Here is an 18,105-nt window from a genome sequence, read left to right as displayed (position 1 = left end):
GCAAAGCTGAAAAACAGAGCTGCTATATGCTCCTATTATGGTTTTACGTTATGTTATGGTTGTTATGCTACAGGTAAACTTCGATATAACGTACCCTCGTTATAACGTACCCTCGATATAACGTACATTTTACTTCGATATAACGTACACATGATCAAAGTCTAAAAAAATATTTTTTTAATTATTTTTTTCTCTGAAAGAACAATAGATTATCTGTATTTTGATACTAAAGCTTGTGTTGTAACTTTAACCAATCCCGAAATACTACTGTTTTGTGATTCCGGATTCTAAATGAATCAAACTTCAATCAACAGAACGAAGGGAAACATCATGAGAAAAGTTGGCTTCGTCTTCCTATTGATTTTATTCATCAACCTTACTCAAACAGCAACACAATAAAGTAATATAAGCTACGTTTCAGAGTTCTTTATTATGCTTCGATATAACGTACATTTCGATAGAACGTACAGTTTTGAAAATAAAATGTACGTTATATCGAAGTTACCCTGTATTATGGTTGTACCTCACGTTTTCACGCTGTGCAATTGCATATCATAGGGCATTTTTGAGCGCTCAGTAATGTTATGAAATAGCACTATGCGTGTCCGATCGAAGCATATTTGTTCGATCCACTTTGTTGAACATTAAATCTTAGGTGAATGGGTTAATACCCTTTGTACAGTTACTGAAGAGAAGCGAAAACTTCATCACAACCCTCACACCTTTCTGATTCTCTTGTCAGCTAGCAGAGAGACCTAGCAATGAGGAGCTGGCAGTTATTTTACAACCGGGAAACACATAACAACAGTCTAATCTAGAGATGAAACGGATGTTCGGTATCCTGCCTATCCGGTCAATATTTGGAATCCGGCCGGATACCGGATATTAGAAAATAATTATAATAATAATTTCTCATTAACAGAAGATAAATCATAACCGGAACTTGTAATGATTGTTAATTCTTTTTTGATTTATAGTTAATTAAATATACCCTCTCTCAGATTATCATCTCGAAGATCTTAGTTTTTTTTTTAATTTTGAATACAAATAATTGGTTGATGTTCTGTGCATATTTGAATTATGTGGCACAAAATCTGTCTGGAAAGTCATGATTATCGTAAGAGAAAGTCAATTAAGAGAATCGATCAAAGCGAAAAATAGGCAAAAATTGCCGAATATTGAATAATAAATAATTAGCCTTGTACAGAATTTATTGAATTTTCAAAACTGCATTCTGATTTGGGAATAATCGTAGTATTGAAAAAGTACTTATTAGAAATCGGGAAATTTTTCATTCTATCAAAATATTTTCCAGTAGTAAAATAACCTACAGGAGAGTTTTTGGTATCAAATGCTGAGGTTGATAAAACACTGCGTGAATCTACAAAATTTGAAAAAAATAATCGATTTTTGACGTAGAACTACGTTTTTCATTAGGGGGGCCAAATCAGAAAACAGGTCACATTTTTATGAAATAAAGTTAACGTTAATAACTATTCTTGCCGTGAACGGATTTTGGCGATTTACATAGTAAACGAATCGGAAATTCCCTAAGATTTGTTTAATATGCTATACATTAGAATTGTAGCGGGATAACCTATTACCATTATCCTTTCCCACTTGTCATAAAATCCCAACGATCCTATTCCCACAAATTCATTCCCACGCCATAAATTATCGTCATACATGTTTGTAGGCCAAATGCATTTTTATGTCACAAGCTCACAGCTGCATACGATAATATTAAATAACAACCACTCACCCTTGCAGCGTAACATTATGCAGAACTAACCCACTTCAACCAAGTGTGAAATGACAACACACAGAAACAACCACTACCCTTTTGTTCTCCGTATTGACCCGTTCGAACCAATCGAACGCGCTCACATATTTCCTTGCTGGCTCCTCCTCCTCTAGAATAGAAGTTACCTTGTGTAGAGTTTTAGTTTAAGCATTATAAAAAGTACATGTCGAATGCAAGCAACAGGTCTTTTACATTTCCAACCAATCAAGTTAACAAGTGTCGAATGCACGCGAGGACGGAACTAAGAATATAGTGATATTTATATTAGTGGAATGTGCCTGAGTTCTTTCATTCCGAAATATATCACAAGTGCCCCAAAGTGATAGAAATTGTATACTACATCGGGTTGAACTTCCACATGGCGACCGAGACTTTAGCCTGAATCTTCGGCTATGAGTGAAACCAAACAATTTTTTTTGTTTTGACGAAACAGTGAACGTTCAAAAATGGGCTTTTTCTCGGCAGACGAGATAGTGTCGAGCGCCCCAGTGTCGAGTTCACCGCAAACGATTGCTTTATGCATCCTTGCTGGTGCTGCGTTAGGTTACGGTGTTGTGCGGTTAATGCACACGTTTTATAAGAATCACTCGGAGAGAGTAGCCTCCCGAGCAGTGAGAGCGGCACAGCTCAACCAGGTATAAAGGGCAGAAGTGAACTATTTTTTTTTTCAAAATTTGAACAAAGTGAACTAATCAACGAAGACGTGCCAACTAGACCAAAGTGAACTAATAAACGGAACTGTGCTAACCACCCATGTGAACGAACCAATAGAAACTCATTACACGAACTAGTGACCATTGGAAAAACTAAACATGCGGAACGAGAACATCAAGGACATCTTGGCCCAGGCGGAGGCCCAAGCGGAACACATCGCATTAGTGGAAAAAATCGGATGGCGGCAATATAGGAAGCAACACCCGAAGCAGCCGAAAAGAGGTTTCAATATCAAAATTGAAGACATCCATGGAGCAACCATCTATGTGACACCTTTCACAAAGCTCAGCCTTACTGATACTGTAGTAGGATACCGCCGACAGAGATGGTAAGTCAATTATAAGATGTAAAATATGAAAAAAAAAAATTTTTGAAGTAAAAATTGTTAATGAAAAAAAAAAAAAAACACAAAATGTTCATGTAAAATATGTGCTAAGCTGTAAGACTACTTGTTGTAGACATCAACAAAAACAGAAATAAAAAAATTTCGCCTTTAATTTAATGGCAAGTTTAATAGAAAACAAAATACAGAAATTACAAGTAATTGCAAAATCACTGCGATCCGAGCAAACTAAAAAGTTAAGAAAAGCTACATTGAGAACCAAGCTCGCAGAAGCTGAAAAATTAGCTGAAGATATTAAAACAATAGTAGACCCTCTCGTACACAATAAAGAGGCTGAAGAATTGTTATTGCTTGCCGAAAATGCTAATCTAATATATCAAGATATTAGAAATAAAATAAACATTATCATTAAACAAAAATCTTTCAAAGAAGTAGCTCTTGCGATATTGTTCGTTGTTGGAATACAAAAACCGAAAATGTCCAAATTCGATTACAAAGAGGCAGCCGCAATGGTGCCAATCTACGACGGCTCACCTGATGGACTCGATATGTTCATCAGTGCAGCCACACTACTAAATGAGATCTCCCCCAGCGCAAACAAAGCGTTGGTATATCAATTCCTACTGACCAGACTCGACAAAAAGGCCCGAAGAGCAATTAATAATAGCGTGGATATACCTTCACTGCTAACAAATTTAAAAACTACATGTATATCAAAGACTAGCGCCGACAGCATATTAGCGAAGTTGAAGTCTATAAAAAAACAGTCAGCAGACGAATTATGTAAGGAAGTTGAAGAGCTGACCGAACAACTCATCGACTTACACATCAAGGAAGAGACACCACCGCAACGAGCAGCAAAACTCGCTTGCCAAGCAGGAATCGATGCCCTCATCGAAGGCATTGATAACCCTGAATTAAAAACTATATTACGTGCGGGAGCCTTCACCAGCATAGCTGACGCAGTGGAGAAGGTCAATAAATATAAATCGCTGACAACCAAATCAGCAAATGTGCTTATTTACAATCGCGGGCAGCGACAACCGCCCTACCCGCATCCTAACCGTTTCAACCAGAACAATCGTAGTAGAAATTTTAATAACTATAGAGGAAGAGGTGGTAGATTCAATAATCAACCTCAACAAAACCAAAATTTTAACCAAAATCACCAATATCATCAACAGAATTTCCCTAACCAAAACAGAAACTTTAGGGGCAATGGCAGCCAAAACTATTACAACAGACCGCAACATTTCATTAGAATTGCGGAAAACTCCGAAAACCCGGCTGCGAACCTCCGCGCGTTGTCGGACGAAGAACAGGAGGAAAACCGAAATCAACATCAAATATTTTCAACCTAAATATTACTTGTTCAATGTTTATTATAGTTAAATTAAGCATGTGCGAACAACCATGCGTTCTTATTCTTGATACAGGGGCAGATATATCAATCCTAAAGGAAAATTTGATCAAACGTACCCAGAAAATTAACAAAAATAATACATGCATAATAAACGGCGTGACCGAAGGCAAACTTGAAACAATAGGTAGTACCAACACTAGTCTACTTATAGAAAATAATAAAATTCCACACCAATTCCATTTGGTGAATAAACAATTCCCAATTACAGCTGACGGCATTCTAGGAAAAGACTTTTTAACAAAATATGAATGTAATCTGTGTTTGAAGACATGGTTACTATCCTTTTTCTTCAATGAGACTAATCTAGAAGTACCGATCCATGACACATGGGACGATCATCTAGTCATCCCCCCCAGATGCCAGATTATCAAAGAAATAAAAATTCCACATATAAAAGAAGACACTGTCATAATTTCTCAAGAAATCAAACCTGGAGTATTTTGCGCAAATTCCATAGTTAACTCTAAAACACAATTCGTTAAAATCATTAATACCAATACGTCTGAAATACTTCTACCCAAAAATTTCAAGCCACTAACCCAACCGTTAACACATTTTACAATCAACCACAACACAACTAACAACCCTAATCGTATACCAAAATTAACTGAAGAATTAAATCTAACTAACACTCCCCGTGAAGCCCAACACAAACTGATAAATCTCTGCAGAAACTATAACGAAATATTCGCTTTAAAAGATGACTTCTTAACTACCAACAACTTTTATAAACAAAACATTCAACTCAACGACAAAAACCCCGTCTACATAAAAAATTATCGAACTCCAGAGGCCCAAATAACAGAAATAAATAAACAAATATCAAATATGTTAGAAAATAGAATCATCCAACCATCAACCTCTCCATATAATTCCCCTATACTTTTAGTGCCAAAAAAATCTAATACACAAGATAAAAAGTGGCGATTAGTGGTAGACTTTCGCCAGCTCAACAAAAAAATTACACCAGATAAATTTCCCCTTCCAAGAATAGATGAAATACTCGATCATTTAGGAAGAGCCAAATACTTTACTACTCTAGACCTAATGTCAGGTTTCCACCAAATAGAACTTGACGAAAATTCCAAAAAACTAACAGCATTCTCTACTTCAAACGGTCATTTCGAATTCAATAGACTACCTTTCGGATTAAATATTTCCCCAAACAGCTTCCAAAGAATGATGACAATTGCACTCAGCGGCTTACCACCAGAGTGTGCTTTCCTTTACATTGACGACATTATAGTAGTCGGATGTTCCATAAATCATCATTTAAGTAATTTGGAAAAAGTTTTTAAACAACTCCAAAAATATAATTTGAAACTTAACCCCGCAAAATGCTCATTCTTTAGACCAGATGTCACATACCTAGGTCATAATATATCCGCATCTGGCATCCAACCAGATAAATCAAAATTTTCAGTCATATTAAATTACCCTACACCAAACACATCGGATGAAGTCCGTCGATTCGTTGCTTTTTGCAACTATTATAGAAGATTTATTAAAAATTTTGCCCAAATTGCGCATCCCTTAAACAAACTCCTTCGAAAAAATGCAGTCTTCGATTGGAGCTCTGAATGTCAGCAAGCATTCAATTCTTTAAAATCAGCACTGATTTCTCCCACAATTTTACAATTTCCCGATTTTAAAAAAGAATTCACACTAATAACCGATGCATCAAAGACTGCCTGTGGCGCAGTATTGGCCCAAGATTGCGATGGAATCGAATTACCGATCGCTTACGCAAGTAAAGCCTTCACCAAAGGTGAAGCAAATAAATCAACAATTGAACAGGAACTTACTGCCATTCATTGGGCAATAACATTCTTTAGACCATACTTATACGGAAGAAAATTCACGGTAAAAACAGACCACAGACCGCTTGTTTACCTTTTTTCAATGAAGAATCCATCTTCCAAATTAACACGAATGAGACTAGATTTAGAGGAATTTAATTTTGACGTACAATATGTACAAGGAAAACTAAACGTAACTGCCGACGCATTATCACGAATAGCATTTGATTCTGAAACTTTGAAAACAATAAACGTCCTAGCCGTTCAAACGAGAGCAATGACAAGAAAAGAACAAAATATGAATCAGACGGAATACGAACATTTGAATAATAACACTGTACTCGATGTCAATGAGCCTGATCAACTCAAAGTATACGAGGCAGTTGAACCAACCGAATGGGAAAAACTACCCAAACTTCAATGCGGACGCGCACTCGAAGATAATGAAAACGCTAGCGAGAATGAATTTAATAATATGAAATGCGCAATTAAAAATAAAACAGGATTCAAAGAATTAATGTCGACAAATACAAAAATTGCAAGCAACTCGAAAGAGACCTTAGGGAATCTATTACAGAAAGTTGAAAATATGGCCAAAAAATTAAGAATAAGCGCGATAGCTCTAGCGTTATCAAGCGTGATATTCCAATTATGCAGCGTTCAATTCTTCAAGAAGACTTGTAACGACTCGCTAAAAGACTTGCAAATAGTGCTCTACACACCCAAGCGTGTGATAGAAAGCCAAGAAGAAAAATTAAAAATCCTGAAAAATTATCATGATGCACCAATTGGAGGACATATAGGTGCCAATCGATTATATAAAAAGCTCAGTAGACTCTATTCCTGGAGCAAAATGAAATCAGAAATTTATGAATATGTTAGAAATTGTATACAATGCAAACAAAATAAACACAAAACCCCGACCAAGGAAAACTTTATAAAAATACCCACCCCAGAAAAACCTTTTGATTGTGTATCTATTGACACTATCGGACCTTTTAACAAATCTAATTCAGGAAATAGATATGCATTAACTATCCAATGTAACCTCTCCAAATACGTAATAATAAAACCAACCCCAGACAAACAAGCATCCACAATAGCGAGAGCATTTATAGAAAATTGCATTCTCGTATACGGTACTCCGTCAATTGTTCAAACTGATCAAGGAACCGAATACAAGAATGAATTATTTGACAATATTTCAAAATTACTCCAAATTCAACAAAAATTTTCTACCCCCTATCACCCGCAATCAATCGGAAGTTTAGAAAGAAACCATCGTTGTCTTAATGAATACGTGAGACAATTCATCAACCCATCGCAGAGCGACTGGGATGATTGGTTGCCTTACTACGCATTCTGTTACAACACCACTCCGCATACAGATTTTTCATACACACCTTTTGAATTAGTTTTCGGCAGAAACGCAACACTGCCATACAACCTAAAATCACACATTGAACCCGTATACAATATCGAGCAATATCATAAAGAATTACAATTCAAACTCAAAACGGCAACAAAATCAGCAAAAGAAATAATTGACAGAATCAAACAAAAGCGTCGTGAAGATCAGCAGAAAGATACAAACCCAATACAAATACATGAGAATGATTTAGTTATGATGACTAACGAAAACAGAAGAAAACTAGACAAGGTATATCAAGGACCATACAAGGTCATATCAATAAATCACCCAAACGCGACATTATTAGATGAGAAAACCCAAAACACTCATACTGTACATAAAAATAGATTAATTACTTATAATTCCCTCCTCCGTTAGGGGGAAGGGGGTATTTAGAAATTTGGTACGTATCAGAGATTAAGTTCATTTTTACTCAATTATTTCCCAATTATAATTATTATTAAAATCATCACTGTTATTATCATCATAATTATCGACAATCATTAAATACAAATATTATACAATAAGCATCACAGAACAAATTAAAACTATTATAAATTAAATACACTATATAATTAAATTTACGAATTTATCACAACCTGTAAATATAGTTAGATAACCATATGTAAGAGGAGAAGCTATAACACCCAATAATAATGAATATAATAATAATAAATGATTCCACCCGGTTACATCATTCTCCCAAAGAGGGATGGTGTAGCGGGATAACCTATTACCATTATCCTTTCCCACTTGTCATAAAATCCCAACGATCCTATTCCCACAAATTCATTCCCACGCCATAAATTATCGTCATACATGTTTGTAGGCCAAATGCATTTTTATGTCACAAGCTCACAGCTGCATACGATAATATTAAATAACAACCACTCACCCTTGCAGCGTAACATTATGCAGAACTAACCCACTTCAACCAAGTGTGAAATGACAACACACAGAAACAACCACTACCCTTTTGTTCTCCGTATTGACCCGTTCGAACCAATCGAACGCGCTCACATATTTCCTTGCTGGCTCCTCCTCCTCTAGAATAGAAGTTACCTTGTGTAGAGTTTTAGTTTAAGCATTATAAAAAGTACATGTCGAATGCAAGCAACAGGTCTTTTACATTTCCAACCAATCAAGTTAACAAGTGTCGAATGCACGCGAGGACGGAACTAAGAATATAGTGATATTTATATTAGTGGAATGTGCCTGAGTTCTTTCATTCCGAAATATATCACAAGTGCCCCAAAGTGATAGAAATTGTATACTACATCGGGTTGAACTTCCACAGAATATCCTGGTTTGAAAATGGTTAAAATACATGAAAACATTAAGCGTTTCCATTTTTCCATACATTTGTTCTGTCGTTTGTGTGCTTTCCCGAACAGATCTGTCAATAACGAGCAACTTATCGACAAGCAGCGAAGGGGAAATCGTAGGATTTAAAGTCTCCGTGAACAAAGGAAAAGAAGAAGAATGAAGGGGAATACTTGCCTAGAGTATAAACAGTGAATCTCGCTGAGGCAAACTATAGAGGCGAATGAACTGCAAAGTTTAAATCCTCTTAAAAACAAAGAAAGAAAGAAACGCAAACTTTCATTCAGCATCGGACTGTTGAGCAATCCAGTTTACTTTGCTTTCGTTGCGCTTCGATCTAAGATTGGACCCCACCAGTGGTAATCCAACTTGGATATCGTCGTGTGGTTTTTTCAGTTCGTTTTTGGCGTTATTCGTATCGTGTGTTTTTTTTCTGCGTCATGAATTGGACGCTTCGCGTAATGTGTGATGGGCAAGAAGAAGAGGAAGGCTGGCTCAAGCACTGCAAAAAGCGAACGCATTGCCAGGGGCAATCAAATTTCGAGGCAAGCGTCATCTAGTGTAGCACGCGATGTTGGTGCAGTGAAAAGCGCTCGCACTGAACCGAGCCTTCGCGAGTGTAACACCGCATCGAACAACAGCGAACTAGGCGACTTCGGCGCGTCGGTCGAAAATGTAAACGTCTTTACCCATTCGCATCGATGGGTGTTACAGCAGAGTACAAGCTGTGTGACATAATTCAGTATTTTTCCAAGCAGTTAACATTGTTTGTTTTTAGTCATCATAAGGGCTTCGTTGGTGCCTTTGACATTGCATGAATGCATTAAACTGACGTTATGGCGAAGCAGGCATTAAGGTTGTGCGCCAAAAAATAATTTGGGGAATACCAAGCATCTTGAATGTTGTATTGGAATGTTATAAGTTATTTGGGTTCGCGTGCCAGTCGCAAAACTGCCTTCAACTAGGATTGCGCTAATCTTGATCATAATAAAGCAATACTACTGTTTTCGAGGTTGTTGATATTAACAAAAATAGTTTATTTCGCTTGTTTAGACACCAAGAAAGTGCAACTTTTTACGAGGCCAGTAATATAAACAGAATCGTTTCTTTTGAGAATAACGCAAAATGATGAGAAGTATTTATATTCCTAGTAATTTCAAGCCACCAATATATGGCTCTGTATGCGTGCTATGGCGAACGCTTGTTTGGCGCTTGGTTTACGTTGTACGAACGATGCCTAGAGGTGCGAATCCTTTGAGGCAATGCTAAATAACATGTAGCATGATATTTGATACTTGCATGTGTTGTCATCGTTGTTGTTTCCTCGCGGTGCCAAAGATATATTGATGTAGTTATGAGACGTGGAGTAATGGTGCTGGTGCAACATGTATATAATCGACTGTAGCCGAGTCTATGTCAATTGCGAGAAAAATCAACGGAATAGCGTTCGACGTAAATTGTCAGCAGCAGCAGCAGCAGCAAGATAATATGAACATGCTAAACAAACAACACCGGGCCAGACGTGCAACACGCAAACGCAGCTGTGTGTCTTGTTGAATCACATTTAAACGCGCCGCCATTCTTCGATAAAAGTGCTATATTTTGCACATTACATAAGCTTGCTTGCAGTTGGGACCTGAAGTACAGTCAATATCAAATGGACGATCTATTGCTGCTGCAAACCGTTAGTTAGCACACATTTACTTGCACACCAACCAGGGCAAGGCAAGCGGTGCTATCAGTTTTCTCACACACGGAACTCGCCGTCCGATAAAAAAAGGTACAAAGTGAGAAAACAATTCGAAACACATATCAGAAACCCTGAACTTGAACCGTTGTTGGGTTATGCGAGTGCAAGCGATCAAGTAAATTGCCCCACCTCTTATCGCGACGAGTTTGAGTTTCGGAACAGTTTGCGTTGATAAGCTGCTTCTTTTCCTCCATCGAAATGTGTCGCCGGACGAAAACTGTTCTCTCTCGCATTGTAAACAATCATCGCCGAGAACCACCCAAAAAACGTATACGAAATGGAATGATTACGAATTAGCAATTTAAACTGTTGCTGCTTCGAGGAGTCCCGTCTGATTGACCCCTTGAAATTTATGGTGGCGCTCGATTGGAACTATTTCGTACGAATATATACCTCGAGTCTGCATATTTCAGCGCAATCAAGATACAAACTCTTCATTTTAAGGTACACGTAATTTTTGGATATCCAATGTATCAGAAGAAAAGTATACAGTTATTCTTTATGCGTTCATGAAACCACAAGGCGTTTCGTGCCAACTTGTAAACATTGTTATATAATTTGTTGGATTTTTTTTTGCGTTGTGCTGTTCTTCAACACCGACTTCTTCATGAACCTAAACATAAACACACAAATCACCACCACATGTGCTGTGGTGAAAATCCTCTCCAGCAGCATCAGCAGCAAAGTCGAAATTCCAAGCGGCGTTGCGAATCGGACGATGATGTCATGGCATATATCTGATGACCTGCGGATTTATTCATCTCCAGGCATTTTTGCAGTTGTGCGTGTGTGGCGTTTGTGAGGCGCAATGATATTCTCCACCGATTCTTCTAAAATTAGTTTAAACCTCATAGTTGAAAACGCGAAACGCGTGGTATATGCCGGGTAGTGTGTTCAGTGGGAGTTTCGTTTGTTTGTTTAAGATTTTGTCGTGGTGTCGAAGAAAATCGAAATTTGTTTTTATTTGATTTCTCAGAGTAACTTTCTAAGCGTGACAATGGGCAAGGCAGTGGCGTTAATGGAATCATTCTGAATGTCTCTTTCAATTAGTTCTGCTGTATACCGTGTTAATACCCAAAGATGTATCATTAATTCAACTATTTCTTTTGACATTGCAAGACCTTCCATCCGGCAGTTGCACCTATACACATAGAACAGTGTCTATTGCGTTTTTCCACGGAAATCGCCGTCATTTAGTTAATTAGGCTATTAGACTAATGAATTCATCGTCTGCTATCGTTGTGGTGAGCTGTTGCTCCAGAAAGCAAAGCAACGTCGAAGAACAGCGAGAAACATCGTATATTGAATGCAGTCAACTGTGTCCCGAAACATACACATACAGTGAAACAATCATGGAATTCTACTCTATCGTCTAAAGTCTTGACCATCAAAAGGGTTATAGTAAGGCAGAACAATTGTTTATTCAATTTGAACAAATTGATTCGCATTCGTATGACAAAAAGTGTGGCATTTCGGTTGTCACACAGGGGCTGCAACGGTATCTCAGATGACACTGTAGAAAGAACAAAACAATGTAAAAAATACGCACGAGTTCATGACGTTTTGAGCCAAAATGTTCATGCAATCTCGAAACTGTTTATTTGTATAGATAACAATTGTATTTTGTGACCTAATTCCATTATTTAGGTGGTAAACAGTAAAAACGACTTTGTTTTCCTATACTCCGTCGCTGACGATCAAAATCATGAGCTGAAAAGCCCTAACTGCCTATTCAACATTTAAAAAGTTGTGGAGATGGGTGAGATGTGATGGGCAAAGAATATTGTTAGATATGTATAGAACAGTCTAGCAATGATGATGTTAGTATCGAATCCGTTGCGTCAATAAGGAGAGGAGACACGAAAACAAATCTGATATCTATGCACCTATTCTGTCAGTTTTCCTCCCACCCAATACTCTTTTATTTCTACTTATTCTCTCCTATGTTACCTCCTTTCTTTCATTTCTTTTCTTTTCTCTTTCCGTTTCTCTCTTTTCCCTTTCCGCTTTCTTATTCATTTTATTCCTTTTTCTCGCCCATTATTTTTCTTTTTTCATTTTTCCCCTCTTCTCTCTCTCTCTCTCTTTCTCCATATTTTTTGTGCTTTTCGTTCTTTTTATCTTTTTCTTCCCTTTTTATCTCTCTTTCTCTTTCATTCTTTCTCTCTCTGCTCTATTCCTCTCTCTTTCTGCTCTATTTCTCTCTCTTTGCTCTATTCCTCTCTCTCTGCTCTATCCTTCTCTCTTTCTGCTCTATTCCTCTCTATCTCTCTGCTCTATTCCTCTCTCTCTCTGCTATATTCCTCTCTCTCTTTGCTCTATTCCTCTCTCTCTCTGCTCTATTCCTCTCTCTCTCTGCTCTATTTCTCTCTCTCTGCTTTATCCCTCTCTCTCTGCTCTCTGATCTCTCTCTGTTCTCTGCTCTCTCTCTCTGTTCACTGCTCTCTGCTCTCTCTCTCTGTTCACTGCTCTCTGCTCTCTGCTCTCTCTCTCTGTTCACTGCTCTCTGCTCTCTCTCTCTCTGTTCACTGCTCTCTGCTCTCTCTCTGTTCTCTGCTCTCTCTCTGTTCTCTGCTCTCTGCTCTCTGCTCTCTGCTCTCTCTCTCCGCTCTCTCTCTGCTCTCTCTCTCCGCTCTCTCTCTCTGCTCTCTCTCTGCTCTCTCTCTCTTTGTTCTCTCTCTCTCTCTCTTTGCTCTCTCTTTGTTCTCTCTCTCTCTCTTTGCTCTCTCTCTCTTTGTTCTCTCTCTCTCTTTGCTCTCTCTCTCTCTCTCTCTCTCTCTCTTTGCTCTCTCTCTCTCTGCTCTCTCTCTCTTTGCTCTCTCTCTCTCTCTCTGCTCTCTCTCTCTTTGCTCTCTCTCTGCTCTCTCTCTCTGCTCTCTCTCTCTCTCTCTCTTCTCTCTCTGCTCTCTCTCTCTCTTCTCTCTCTCTCTCTCTTCTCTATCTCTCCTCTCTGCTCTCTCTCTCTGCTCTCTCTCTGCTCTCTCTCTCTGTCTCTTCTCTCTCTCTCTCTCTGCTCTCTCTCTCTCTGCTCTCTCTCTCTCTCTCTCTGCTCTCTCTCTCTCTGATCTCTATTTGCTCTCTCTCTTTGCTCTCTCTCTTTTCTCTCTCTCTGCGCTCCCTCTCTGCTCTCTCTCTCTCATTTCTTTCTCTTTTATCTCCCACCTTTTTTGTGAATGTTTATTATATCCAGACAGGGTTTGATATTATCCAGAAGCAAGCAAACCATTTGTCATGACAATTTTTTTTTTTTTATCCCATTTATTCATTTATTAGGCTCATTAGCATTTTAGCTGTAACAGAGCCGGGTTTTAATCGTGTACATGTACATATGTTTATGTTTCTATAAACTGTAAATTACACAGTAGTTAGTAGTAGCCATTTAGGCGTTAAGTTTTCTGTTCCACTACATTATGGTAAATTACACAGTAGTAGCCATTTCGGCGTAAGGGTATTCTTTCTGTTCTTCCATTGTTCAGCAGACCGGACAGCGGAGACAGTTGATAGTGATCATTGTTGGGTTATTTATAGAACAGCAGCCCGATGTTTCTTGCAGAGCAGAGCAGTTGTATGGATGAATCGATCTATTTTCGACCGTGGATCGATCTCCATCGCTGATGATGTTTGCGTGGACGTAGTTATTCTATAACAACACAAAGATGGTCAATTGAGGGTCCTGAGTTTGAACTCACGACCGATCGCTTAGTAAGCGAACGCGTAACCAAGTGGCTACGAAGACCCTCTTGTCATGACAATTGTCATGCGTAAATGCGAAAACAGAATAGAAACATACGGTATGAGGCATGATGTCGACGCCAACCTCTCTCAGTTTCTATTCTGTTTTCGCATTTTCGCATGACGATTGTCATGACAAATGGTTTGCTTGTTCAGAAGGCTATGTTGTGGGATTATATGATAATAAAATTTGGCCAATACATGCGATGTGTGTGAACCTCCAAAAGCGATCATAACGTGCAGCAAGGCTTAGATGGGTAGACCAACTACAGTGATAGACATTCGTTTAGCCGCAGTTGGAAAAAACTTGAAACACTTACAAACCAACAAGGGATGTTCTTTTTATCGGTTCACACACACACACACACACACACACACACACACACGGCGGCATCGGTGGATATAAACTTTCAAACGTCGTTTTTTCCCGAGACATACGTTTAGCCACAGGGCATAAAAATCAGGTTTTCGCATAATCACCAAGCCTTTATCTGTTTTTTTTTTTGAAAAATTACTTGAGAATGTTCAATTTACAAGGTAAATATAAGATGTGCAACGTAAGAAGTTGGATCTACGTAGAATTTAAAGGAATGGCGAAAGGTATTCTATTGACGGTAGAGGGGCGGAAAATAATAAAGATATTCAGTGAACAAAAGTTTTCTAATCGCTCGATCGTAACAAAAATGGGTCGACCTGAGAAAGTGGTACGGATTTTATTTAAATAGTGGCTGAAATATGGGATATAGCGACCAACAAATGGGAACACCAAAGTTATTTTGCGTCTTGGAGGTCGAATAAGACACGAAGCAACCAAGAAACGATGTCCTGCTCATAAATTAAGGCAGAATCGGATGTTCCAGTAACGAAGAGGTATATTGCGCCAATCTTGAATGAGTCACCAAACATCATGTGGAAGAAACCTCAAGGGAAGCCGAAACTGACCGCCACCCATAAGCAGAACCATCTCATTTTCGCCCGGCAATACATGGAATGAAAACTGGAATGGAGAAATGTTGTATTTTTTGGCGAAAAAAGTTCAATTTGGATGGCCCGGACTGTTACAGTTGCTATTGGTACAATATAAGTAGACGGAATGTCGTGAGATCGAAGCGAAACTTTGGGTGCGGAAGTTTGACAGTGTGGGGAGCCGTTTCCTAACACAGCAAACTTCCCATTTGTTTCATTTTCACCAGAATGAACTCCGAATAGTATCATCAATTACTGGAGGACGTTTTGATTGGCCATATTGAGAATAACGCTACCGAGGATATCGTTTTTTCAGCAGGATAATGCATAGATCCACGTTTCCATGCAATCGAAGGCATGGTTTGCTGAGAAGGACATTCCGCTTCTTGAATGATCTGCTTGCAGTCGATTGCAATCCCATAGAGAATCTATGGAGAATCTTGGCCGAGATGGTCTATGCAAACGGTTGACAATTGGACAACATTTCCAGCCTCAAGGCAGTAATTCAGGAGTGTTGGGCTTTAATCAATATGGCAACATTTTAAAAGCTGTCTGACTCGATTCCAAACGGAGTTTTCAAAGTGAACCAAAATGAAGGTGGACATACTAAATATTAGCTACCGATTGGACTCGAAATTTGCCGCACAAATTTTCTTTTATTGAAATTTTAGGATGCGGCTAAATGAATGTCCACCCTGATTCCACATATTTGAATTATTTAGAAAACATGATAGTGTGGGACGCTAACCACTCGGTGCTCCCGTGGCCGAGTGGTTAGCGTCCCACATTATCATGCCGGGGGTTAGGGTTCGATTCCCGTTCTGGCCGGGGGATTTTTCGTCAAAGAAATTTCTTCCGACTTGCACTGTGATCACGCGTATTCTAGAGCTTGCCACTCCAGAATACATTCAAGGCGTGTTATCCGGCATAGAAATCTCAACTAGGTACTAATAACAGAAATGACGCAAGTAATACCTATGTTGAGAAGGTAAAAGTTCCACTGGGAACGTTAGTGCCATCCTAGAAGAAGAAGAAGAAAACAAAAAGTGAATTTATACTTTTTTTTAGAATGAATTCGATGAAAATAAACAATAATAGTCTTTTATGAACAAAACTGTACAAATAATTGACTTATTTTTAAAAATACTGAGAAAAAATAGGGTGCGGCTAAACGAATGTCTACCACTGTATGTCATACCTTAATATATTTGAATCGTTTGTTTGAGAAACCTCATAAGTCTATTTGAGGCTCTTGCGAGAAAACGACAAAAAACTGTTCTCAAAATTTTGACCTGGTCCTCCAATTTGTTGGTATGAGGTTCGACTATTAGACCCAAAACATGTTATTTGGGGCCACTATTTCAACAATATAACCAGTCTTGCTAATGGTTACCATCGTATGACTATTCATGGAGACGTATGTGCTGTGTCATTAATGAACATCATAACATGAACAGTCATAGTACCATCGACTCGAAAATGTCATATGACATTTGGTTTTGTTTCCCGTCTCATTCATTAGCTATTCCTCGTCCCGTAATTAAACAACAGTGTTCACGGGGAACGCTCACCGCTAAAAACGTTCATTCAACACATTCGCACTTGATAGGGGAGAGTTTTTCGGTTGTTTTGATCCAAGTAATCCGTCTAAACATCATCCATCGTTTATGGATGTGTGAGTGAGAAGGTGAGTGAGCTGGCCAATGCGTGCAGCTACGCTTGAATGCAGAATAAAGAGCGAAAAAGAATGCATACCACTGCAGTTTTAATGTCAAATGACATTAAAACTACAGTCATATTAGCCGGAATTAAAGGATGGTTATGAGCACGAATGGTAGAATGGAAATAGCATATTTTCACCGCTCTGCTGGGTACGTTCGACTAAAGAGAGAATATATAAACGTTCAATTGATGGTCGTGTTTGCAGCTGTGCGTTTTTTTTCTGAGGTGACTGTTGGAACCGAGCAATGCATTCTTGGTCACATTCGCAACACATATTGAGCCGTGACTCTCGCGCAAGAGCAGTATGCGATGGTTGAGAGAAATGTCGACCGTTTACAACACTGAATATAACATCTTAAGCTCAAAATATACGCGTTTTAAAGTTGGTGGATTTAGTGGATTGTTTGTTTTACTCTTAATGCATAAGTAATATAAAAATACGTTGTGGAGGAAGATAGAGGATATTTTGAAATACTTTTTGCGTTACCTAATATATGAAAAGTACTTGATAAGTACTAGGGGACTTTGCCTGCAATTAATCTTAGTGTTCTTTGTGCTTTAGAACCATGGACTTATGAGGCTTCTCGAAAAAATGAATATCTGCAATTCCAATTTAAGGCGGTTCGTAGAACTAACTTTTTTTGAAATTTTTATAGTCGATGTTGGTACCCTCAAGGACTAAAAATCTGTCAAAAAGTCAATTTTCATAAAAATGGCGTTTATGAGGGTTTCTCAAACAAATAATTCATTTGTTAATCCAGATACAATTGAATTAGTATTCCCTCCCCTATACATGTCTGTCCACATTTCGAGTGATGCATTACAGGCTCGAAATAATCGACAGGCGCGATAAGATACTGTTGTTTTGCAATCGCCTGTCTGACTGTGATACTAAACGTTATCTAAGATGTGTCTATCGCTGGCCAATTTTTCACAATATACTAAAGTGGTGTTTAAATACCGAACCACGCAACGTATCGTACTCGATCTCGTTGTTCCTAACGCTTTTTTTTCCTCCGAAGTGCTACACTTCCCAAACAGCGCCATGATTCGGCGTTAGAGAAATTAACTTCCCAACCTCGATCATCGTCATCATCGGGCGTGACGATGAACCAATG

The 18,105-nt window shown here is 38.4% G+C and overlaps 1 protein-coding gene across 1 annotated transcript in view; it reads left to right on the top strand.

Annotated features, from left to right (window-relative positions):
• The window catches only part of LOC129764390 (membrane-associated progesterone receptor component 1-like), a 39,562-nt gene that overhangs the window by 15,146 nt on the left and 6,311 nt on the right, over positions 1-18,105 (top strand). The window lies entirely within an intron of this gene.

Source organism: Toxorhynchites rutilus, chromosome 1 (genome assembly GCF_029784135.1).
Source record: "Toxorhynchites rutilus septentrionalis strain SRP chromosome 1, ASM2978413v1, whole genome shotgun sequence".
Taxonomy (NCBI): Eukaryota; Metazoa; Arthropoda; class Insecta; order Diptera; family Culicidae; genus Toxorhynchites; species Toxorhynchites rutilus.
This window is presented reverse-complemented; position numbering and strand designations above follow the sequence as displayed.